At 38.9% G+C, this 9856-nt stretch overlaps 1 protein-coding gene across 1 annotated transcript in view; it reads left to right on the forward strand.

Annotated features, from left to right (window-relative positions):
• Positions 1-9856, forward strand: part of fhip1aa (FHF complex subunit HOOK interacting protein 1Aa) — a gene marked incomplete in the record, with an annotated part of 28648 nt that overhangs the window by 816 nt on the left and 17976 nt on the right.

Below are 9856 nucleotides of genomic sequence, written 5' to 3' on the forward strand. Positions count from 1 at the left end.
CAACAACAACAACAACAACAACAACAATAAGCAGCTGGGATGAATACAAACAAAAATGAAATAAAAGTAACCTAACAACTTTTTACAACCTTTAAAAAAAAAAAAAAGTAAGGAGTAGAAAGTACAGATAATTGTGTGAAAATGTAAGAAGTAGAAGTAAAAAGTAGGCTGAAAAATAATTACTCAAGTAAAGTACAGATACCCAAAAATTCTATTTAAGTACAGTAAAGAAGTATTTGTACTTAGTTACTTTACAACTCTGGTAGTTTCCAGTTTGTATAATATTGTGTTTTTTTAGGGTCAGTGTCAGGCGTGCATTTGAGGGAATTGTGGGGGGAATAATCCCAAACATGGGACAAAGCTAAGCCGGCTCATTCATAGAGAAGTGAAGGAGGCCTTAAAGCACGTGAACACCTCCTGATATGAGGAGCACAGCACAGGCTGGCATTTCTCATATATGGTAAATGGTACTGAACTTATAGAGTGCTTTTCAAGTCCCTCCGGACCCCAAAGGGCTTTACACTAACAGACATTCACCCATTCACACTCACATTCATACACTGATGATGGCAAACTACACTGTAGCCACAGCTGCCCTGGGGCACACTGACAGAAGTGAGGCTGCCATGCACCGGCACCACCGGACCCTCTGACCACCATCAGTAGGCAAGGTGGGTGAAGTGTCTTGCCCAAGGACACAACGACTGAGACGGCTGGACGGGGGATCGAGCCAGCGACCTTCCGGTTCCAGGACGACTCCCCTAACCACTCCGCCACAAATATATTCACCTAAATATCACCATTAAAGTGACCAAAGATTGTGATTTGAAAATGTTAACTGTTCATATTTTGTGCGTAATTGCTAGGCTAGTTTGGAGAAATTAGGTTAAAATTTGGAAAGTGAAGCATGCGATTACTCGCCTCGTTTATCATTGAGCTCGTCTCTTCTGAGGCTGGGCCGTAAGCAGGTGATTCTTTTATAACACAAACAAACCAACAGGACAGGGTCATGTACTTCCATTAAAAACACGTAAGCCGTTTCTGTTTAGTGTAAACAAAAAATGTAAACTTTTCTCTGAAGACTGGAAGTGAAGTCCTAAATATGCCGTTTTTTAAAAAAATACCAGGATCAGCCTCTGTTGATTCTGTTATTTGTTTGTAGCTTGGCTTTAAAAACAGTGCCAATTTCCCCCAAAACTACGAGGACTGTTGTCTCTAATTAAATTATTATTTTTTCTTTTCTGTGAAAGTCCATCTTGTTGGACGAGCTCCTGGTTGTGAGTGGTGCAGCAGGAACATCTTGTTTCTGAAGCCGGTTCAAAGATGATTCCAGCAGCCAACACCCTGTTAGCTCCATGCGCTCCACAGACATGCAGCCCTGCAGCGACACTATCTGCTTACATAACAGCCTTATCTTATAAACTTGTTACGGTCATTACTCGGCACACAGGGGGCCTGAGTTGTTGAAGGGAGCGACTGTGAGCCGTGCTCTGAGACTTCATTCACTCAAACTATATGATGCAACTGGAGGTTTTAGGAGCTAACAGATTGCACAAGATCTTCATTTAAAATGTTAGCAGTAAGTTATGTCTGTTAGCAAAATATCTCAGAAAAAGCTGAATGCATTTGAATGTAACCTTCTGAATTTAATCACTGTATGCATGTCTACAACTGATTAACTTTTGGAGTGAACTCGATTTAAGATGGCGATGAGAGCCAAATGACCTTAGAAAACACAAAAATGTCTGTCATTCAGCAAATTTTACAGATATTGAGCTAATATTTGGCGTGTCAACAGCTGGGAGTCATTCTCACAAAGCATTCTCCAAATGCTACTCATTGCTTAAGAGCTTTACTTAATATTTCAGCATTAACTTTGGCGTCCACCCTGTTTGTCTGTTAACAAAGTATTTCATGAACTAGTGAACAGATTTTAATAAAACTGGTGGAAATTAACTGTTGGATATACAAATTAGAGTTGATAAAGTTTTGGCATCAATCCAAGACAAGATGGCTGCCACAGTTAATTAATATCAACCAACATGTAAATAGCTATGCCTCATTAAAATGTACAGGCAGTGAACTAAAATTTCACGTGATGGTAGCTGAGAGTTATACTCATCAGATACACTATCATCAATTAATGTTATTTTTCAGGATTTGCCAAAACTTAATCCATTGAGCTCTTATTGTTTTGATGCTCTCTTACAACGCTACAATGCTTGACTGAATAGAAATAATTAAAATAACCAAGAGCTTTCATAATAAATAAATGCTCGTAGAAGCACTTTTCTCAGCACCCTGCTGGTTGAAAGGAGCAGAATAAATCACTGCCCCCCCACCCCCCACCCCAGTTTGTGTTAATAATCTGATGAAAGGAACGGTGAGAACTATAAAGACGCCGTGTCGTCTGGCCTTTCAGCGGCTTCACCTGTATGCCTAAATATTTTAGCAGCTGCTATCGCTTTAATGGACCCCGTTTGTCTCTCGGGTTACTATGGTCACTGTAAATTTCCAACCTCAGAGCATCTCCCTGAGCTAAAACCATCTTCCCTATTAAATTTGAAGCCACTAATATTGCATAAAGCTGCTAAAAACTGGATTGATTGATTGAAAGCAACCGTAGTTCAGAGCTTTTTAAAAGTGGAGTTCTGTGGATAATAAGGTTGTGAACAGGTAATTGCTCAAACCCTTTCTGTGTCGCCCCACTTTTCAAAAGATATTTAGTGCATTTTGGACAAAAAAAACACAATGCAGTTTTGTTTGATTGTCTTGTCCACTTTAAATGCAGCAAATTGACAAGGCAGGCTTAGACTAATATCTTTAGCTAATGATGAGACAGGTGATGAAGTGGTTGTGTTAGCTTCTAGTTACTGGTGCCTTTGTAGACCATCAATATATCTTCTCACTGAGGGCCACATGAGCGTAAGGGTGGCCCTCAAAGGGCCAGTTGAAATTAACCTTGAAATTTCTTGTTTAACTTCAACTAAACACTAATGATGTGTTCCAGGTCCAGTGGAACTCGAAATTGTATAATTGGACTGACGTCAGTTCAGAGTTGAAGCGTTCCAATTTTCAGCTTATCACAGTCGGTGAAAAGCTTTTTTTACTTGCTCTGATGGAATAATACAACAGTAACAACAATAGTGCGCCACACAGTGTTGTACAACATGTAAACAGTGTTAAACCATATCGCCTAATAATCGCAGTAAAGTACTACAAATATGACTGACTAAAAGCCATACAAGTAAAGAGTTTCACTCTCTGTTGATGTGAGAAGGAACCGTTTTTAATGATGATTTGATGATGTCACACATGTTCACGCAACACGTTCTCACTCCCGACTCGTCAACATATTGACGATTGGTCAGGTACTGTCTGCGTCCAGTTTTGACGCGTCAGGTATCCCCCTCATGCCAGTCACTGCCGCCTGCAGTTTTTCTGGGTTGCGCTACTTAGAGGTCTTTGGGTTGGGGGTCTGTGGTTAATATGAGGGATCTGGATTAATGGTTAATTTTAGGTACTGAGGTCAGGGATAGGCTGCATAGGGCTTGTAGAAGTTAAATTTAGGGTCTGGGACAGGGATGTCCTGATCCAGATTTTTTAAACTCCAGATACAATCCGATTTTTTTAATGATTAGTCTTTACAATACCGATCCAATATGATCTGATAGCTTTATTTCTTTGTTTCTTTCCAAGTGACAAGGTTGGTAGTATTAAAGCGAGCCCTGCTGTTCCCACCACGAGAAACATCCAGTTTGCAGATTTAGCAAGATGCAGTTTCAGCATCCTTGTTTTCCATTGAAAAGTGTTCCCACACTGTGGACATGGTTRCAWACTTGTGTGCGTCTTGACTTCTTAACGGCAGTTGTAAAGCACGATGATGCTGAAAACTGTTGCGAAAACTGGATTGGCCCGATCACGACTAAATCTGATTCTACCCGATTTTCAAAAAGTGGCCATGTCTGCCACCGGTACTGAGTATCTCATCGAGACACCCCTAGTCTGGGACGGTTAGTTGTCGCACATTTCCTATTCTTTTCAAAAATATGACAGTGTGCTCCTCCTCCTCCGCCTCATCTCGTTAAGAACTGACACGAGGGGGGTACCTGACACGTCCAAATCTGGACGCAGAAGGCTACCTGACCAAGTGTCAATATGTTGACGAGTCAGGAGTGAAAATGGGTTGGCTCACTCTACCCTGGTGTGGCCATGTTGCATCGACTTTCCAACTCGAAATTACAACATTAGGGGCTGTTCCAGTTGATATGTCTGACTCAGAAGTACGAAATTCAGATCTCCGAGTACAAATGGAATGCAACATAAATGTCATATTCGTCCTATTGCTACAGCTGAGCACCGCTAACAAACAGTTACTGAGCTCTACGCGGTATTTAATGCATAATAACAGTGTTTCAACATGTCCGTTTTTTGAAGTACTATGTATACAGAAATACTATTAAAAAAAGGTAAAAGATGTTGTGGTGAGTAGCCACCATCTTGAATTTGAACTCTCCCACTCGCCAACAGGTAATTCCCCCGGAGGGGCGTTCCAGTTTAAATTTACAACTTTTAAGTGGGAAAATCACACTTCCCAGTACAACTGGACTGCAGCAAGAGTAGTTGGCAAAAATACAGTGAAATAAAGATTTTACACAGTGAATTTCGCCAGCTGCAAGCTACCAGTTACTGGCTACTTTTTGAACCCTGCACACCTCCATCTAGTGGTGAACACTGTCGTTTTGTAGGTAAAATATCCACATGCATTGTGGGAGATGCTGGCTTTAAAGCAGAATGATCTCTCTCTCAGGCCATATTTGGCCCACAGGCCTCGAGTTTGAAGCATATTCCTTAAAGGAGTGCCAGGCGTTATTATTATTTTTTAAAACTGTTTTTAGACACGTGCACAGGATTGATTTTATTTATGATGGAAAATAACTGCTTGTTGTGATCACACCAAAATGACTGCTAAAGGCACGGCTCAGACTAAAGGCAGTCAGAAGAATAAAACTTGACATGTTTTTGATCATCAAAGTTTGTTAAGTCAACTCTGAGGTCAAAAACTCCTGTTTACCAAGAAAGTCTATCCTTTTTTTTCCCGGAGTGAAGGGCGGGTCCTGTCTTTCAGGTATTTGTTTCAACCACACCTTTATGTTTGAAACCATTTGGGATGGCAGACAATACCAGAAACTAGATCAGGGGGGAAAAAAGAAGATAAAAGCCCTGCAGGTGAACATTTCTCTTTCATTTCATAATGTTTGCTCCCATCAGAGGGGAGGAGGAGGGTTGTTTTCTCTGTTAATTCTCTCAAACCTGATCTCATTTTTTCATGTTTGTCTGGGGAGTGTTGCACTTTATGCAATACCAGCAGGAATACAGTTCCCCAGGAACAGAAAGGCAGCTGTGTTTGAATGAGTTTCAGTAAGTTTTTAATGTAAAGTTGGCAGCTGATGGTGTGACAGAGATGTGACTGGTTTCAGCTAATTTACGATGCGTTATTGTGAATAATGGTTTTGGAAACACAGAAATCCAGAACGTGTGAAGAAAGAAGGTGCAGCTTTGAGTAATTAAGTCCTGTAAGTCAGTTCACTGAACAACGAGAGTGTTGTCATTTAGAGATGTCACCTGCAGAACGAAATGTTTGCATTCAAAACAGCTTTGAGTTTCCAGTAATCATCACCTGCTGCCAGAACTTAAAGGTGTCCTTGGTGTCTGTTGGCAAAATATTTCATTAATATCTAAATGGATTTAATGGAAACCTGCAGATCACTGGATGTACATTTACAACTCATTGGGTCAGTGCAGTTCAAGATGGCTGCCTGCCACAGTCAATTTAGTCTCTCCTGGTGCTGCAAAGATATCTTTATATTTTGTTTGGGTCTTATTTATCAGTTCGTTCAAGTTTCCCTAATCACTGTTTTGGTTTTTGAACAATAATGTATTATGTAATAAATGTATTATTATTTTATAATGTATTTGCTGCAGAAGTGCTAAATATGGGAATGGACTTTCAGTTTACCAATGTCATGAATCAGTGGTTCTGCAGGTTTGGGCACTGGACAACAGTCATTGGAGGTAAGACCTAGAGGGGGGCGGGAAGCAAAGTGCGTCACTTTAAGATGAACTTATGACCAACTGAAAATAAAAAACACAAAACTGGCTATAATTCAGTTAGTTTTTCATATATTAAGCTAAGATTTGATGTTAAAGCAGCTGAGAATCATTCACACCACATACTGTCCATGATCTTTGCTTAAAACAATTATCTATAGAGGCTAAAAAACAAAAAGAACTGACAACTTTTGTTTAGCAGAAAAAAAATTATGACACTTATTAGTCTAGGCTCGTATGGTGGAATATCTACTTGTATATAAGGCATTCAGCATATTTTAGTCTTCTTTTTTCATGTTTTCTTTTCACATGGGAAAGTATCTGAATAATTGGACATCACCAAAACAGAAAAATCCTGTGTGGCCTGTGCAGCGAAAAGCTTGCAAACGCACCCAACCAACAAAATAAATAAATAAAAAATTCACATAATAAGAAACTATTTCCCAACCACCTAGCGCTCCCAAAGAGAATAGTTTAATGTTATGCATTGAGCATGTCAGCACTTCTGCTGTCTGATGCTGCAGTATGAGTTACTTCAGCTGTAGTGCTCCTTCTGCTGTACAAACAAGGTTTATTATTTAGGCTATGAAATGCAATAACAGAGCTTAAGCAGATTATTTTAAAAATAACAGTCCATTCTTTCAAACAAAAGTGACCTTTTGGGTTCAGTGGAAAGTATTCAACCTCTCTTTAAGGAATATTAGTTTCAGCCGGTCTGTATTGACCTTTTTGGCCATTAGATGAAAGTTAAGGTTTACCAAAAGGAGCTTACTGGAGTTTTTGCCAGTGTATTGTTGTCTAGGAGCAGCTAAGCTTTGCTGTTTTTAAAGGGACAGCTCAGAACTTTTGAGGTGGAGTTTTGTGGACAATGTTATAAACAATAAAAAGGGCTAGTCTGGTCATTTATAAAGTGATGTTGTTGAGTAGTTTTTAATAGTTACTTAGCTCCTTATCAGACGTGACATTAATTTTGTTATAGAGCACAGATTATGAATGAAAAGACAAAGGTCTTCATCCAGACCAAGCTAAAGGCTAGGCTATTCCTTAAATGTAGTAAGTGCACTATTAATTTGCCAAAATGTCAAAGTGCTACAGACCAGCAAAACACACAGTACACAGTGATATAAAAATAATAAATAAAAAAATTTTAAATAAAATCACATTAATATAAATAACAACCAGAGCTTGGAAATATCTCGATTTTAAGCACTGTTAAAAATAACTAAAAATAGTAAAAGAAGTATTATGATATTCCTGCTAGGAATGCACCAATATGGAGGTTTAGTTTTTTATTGTTCAAACAAAAAAAAGCAGTCTCTATAAAAAAAAAATCAAAAAAGAAAAAAATTCTATAAAAATAATTTCAACCAATCAAAAACATTTCTGTCTAAATAAATAAATAAATAAATAAATAAATAAATAAATAAATAAATAAATAAATAAATAAATACAATTCAACCAAACAAAAAGGCAATTAAAAAAATTCTATTATAAATTTGGCTAAACAGATTTTTTTTCGCATGTCAGAAATCTTTGGTTGAATCCCACGGCTGGTTAGTTGGATTTGGGTTTTCTAAGATTAAATATATATCCCTCTCTTTTTGTCGAACAAAACAATCTAAAAACACACAAACAACAAATCTAATTTCTGTTAGATTGAATAATAAAAATAATTAAAGGGGCAATATTATGAGTTTCTCAGGCATTAAATTTTGTACCATAATAAAGTATCTACAGGGGTTAGACAATGAAAGTGAAACACCTGGTTTTAGACCATAATATCTCTTTCAGACAGCTTCCTCTTGCGTCCACAGTTAATCCTGTTGGATGTGGTTGGTCCTTCTTGGTGGTATGCTGACATTACCCTGGAAACTGTGGCTCTTGATACATCACAAAGACTTGATGTCTTGGTCACAGATGCACCAGCAAGACGTGCACCAACAATGTGTCCTCTTTTGAACTCTGGTATGTCACCCATAATGTTGTGTACATTGCAATATTTTGAGCAAAACTGTGCTCTTATCCTGCTAATTGAACCTTCACACTCTGCTTTTACTGGTGCAATGTGCAATTAATGAAGGTTGGCCACCAGGCTGGTCCAGTTTAGCCATGAAACCTCCCACACTAAAATGACAGCTGTTTCAGTTTCATTGTCTAACCCCAGTATGTCACCTTTAGTTGTTGTTAAAATGTTGTTTTTATGTTTAAATAGAAAACAAAATTGTCTTCTCATCATTTCCATTTCTAAACACCTTGAAATTGGCCTCTGTCTCTTTAAGAATCTCCTTCCGCTTCTGTCCCACCCATTTCAGCATGTCATCACAGCAGATAGACAGCAGGAGTCACGGGCAGGGTGCGCACAGGGGGAGAGGGTTGTGCTGTGATACGGGAGCTCGAAGTAGTTTACCTGGCATATGAAAATAAATTTCTTCAAAGGTATTTTGAATCTGAAAAGGGCAGCAGACCGTTTCATTTTCAGTTTCAGTTTCACCAGTTGTTTGCTTTGTTGCTGCCGAGCGTCTGCAGGAGTCATGAGCGGGGTGCGGGGGGTTGGGGGTGAGGAGGTGTGCTCTGTGATGAGGAAGCTCAGCTTGGAGACACAGCCCAGAGGAGGAGCTGATACCAACTAATCGTTTTTGCTCCCCTGCCTGCTGCCTCAGGACAGCGCAGGCTTTCTCAAACATGCATGAATGAGTCAAAGTAAGACTCTGGGCATGTTTTTAATAAGAGAATAACCTTATTACATGATATAAAACTCTAAAAAGTTGATTTTAAATGATATAGCCCTTTTAAAAAAATACCTTTATACACCAAGCTGTATTAGAAGAGCCAATAACCCATTATTTTATGGAAATAACTGTTTAATGCAAAATGGATGGCAATGAAAAAGTATGTAAATTAGTGTTTCCATGAGCTGCTATGAAATTTTAGAGTTTGGAGTTTTAAGACAGGTCAGTCAGCTTGTCAGTCTGGTTGGAATTGAACTCCACTTCTCCAAGCTGATTTATCTACAACATCTACTGATTGCTCATAATCTTTCCATGGAATCCCACTTAATAAATTCTGAATTATTTCTTTAAGAAAGTGAATTTAATTTGGAAATAAAGTAAACTTCTTGAAAAATCCTATTCCGTTTCCTCCTGGCAGTGTTCAAGCAGGAAAGTGTTCACTTTTGTGAAAAACAGATGTCATTACTCTGTTTAAAATATGAACACAAGTTTATGGATTTCATCAATTGCTGTTGAAAGGTTAAATAAAAAAGCTGCAACAGTGATTAAACTGGGTAACTGTTCTGTCAGGTTTTACGACCAGCTGTCTGCTGTCCTTTCTGAAGTCCTCCATCAGCCCGTGAACAAGGAGAAGAATCAGTTCAAAATGTTGAGCAGCTGAGATTCTGCTCGTCCACGTGTCCTGAAGAAGACGCCAACCTAAAATTGCTCCCTGTTTTATTTTTATCCACAATGATTCAGTGGGTGTTAGCCGAGTACGACTGCATGATTGACTTTTTTTAAAACGTGGTGCGGAACTGAGGGGTAAAACCTGCCTGTTTGTCCTCAGTAAGACATAAAACCGGTCCAAGTATTTGATCATACACACACGCAGCGCCACCTCTTTCCATCTGTCTCCCTCTCACTTTCTGTTTGCACATCACACTTTTAGCCTGCGAGCTCACTTTCCAAGAAGCCCATGTTTTTTTAACTGTTGGCTGTCAAAATGCCAACATGCTGAAGAGTTTTTTATATAT

The sequence above is a fragment of the Austrofundulus limnaeus genome, unplaced genomic scaffold (assembly GCF_001266775.1).
Source record: "Austrofundulus limnaeus strain Quisiro unplaced genomic scaffold, Austrofundulus_limnaeus-1.0 Scaffold263, whole genome shotgun sequence".
NCBI lineage: Eukaryota > Metazoa > Chordata > Actinopteri > Cyprinodontiformes > Rivulidae > Austrofundulus > Austrofundulus limnaeus.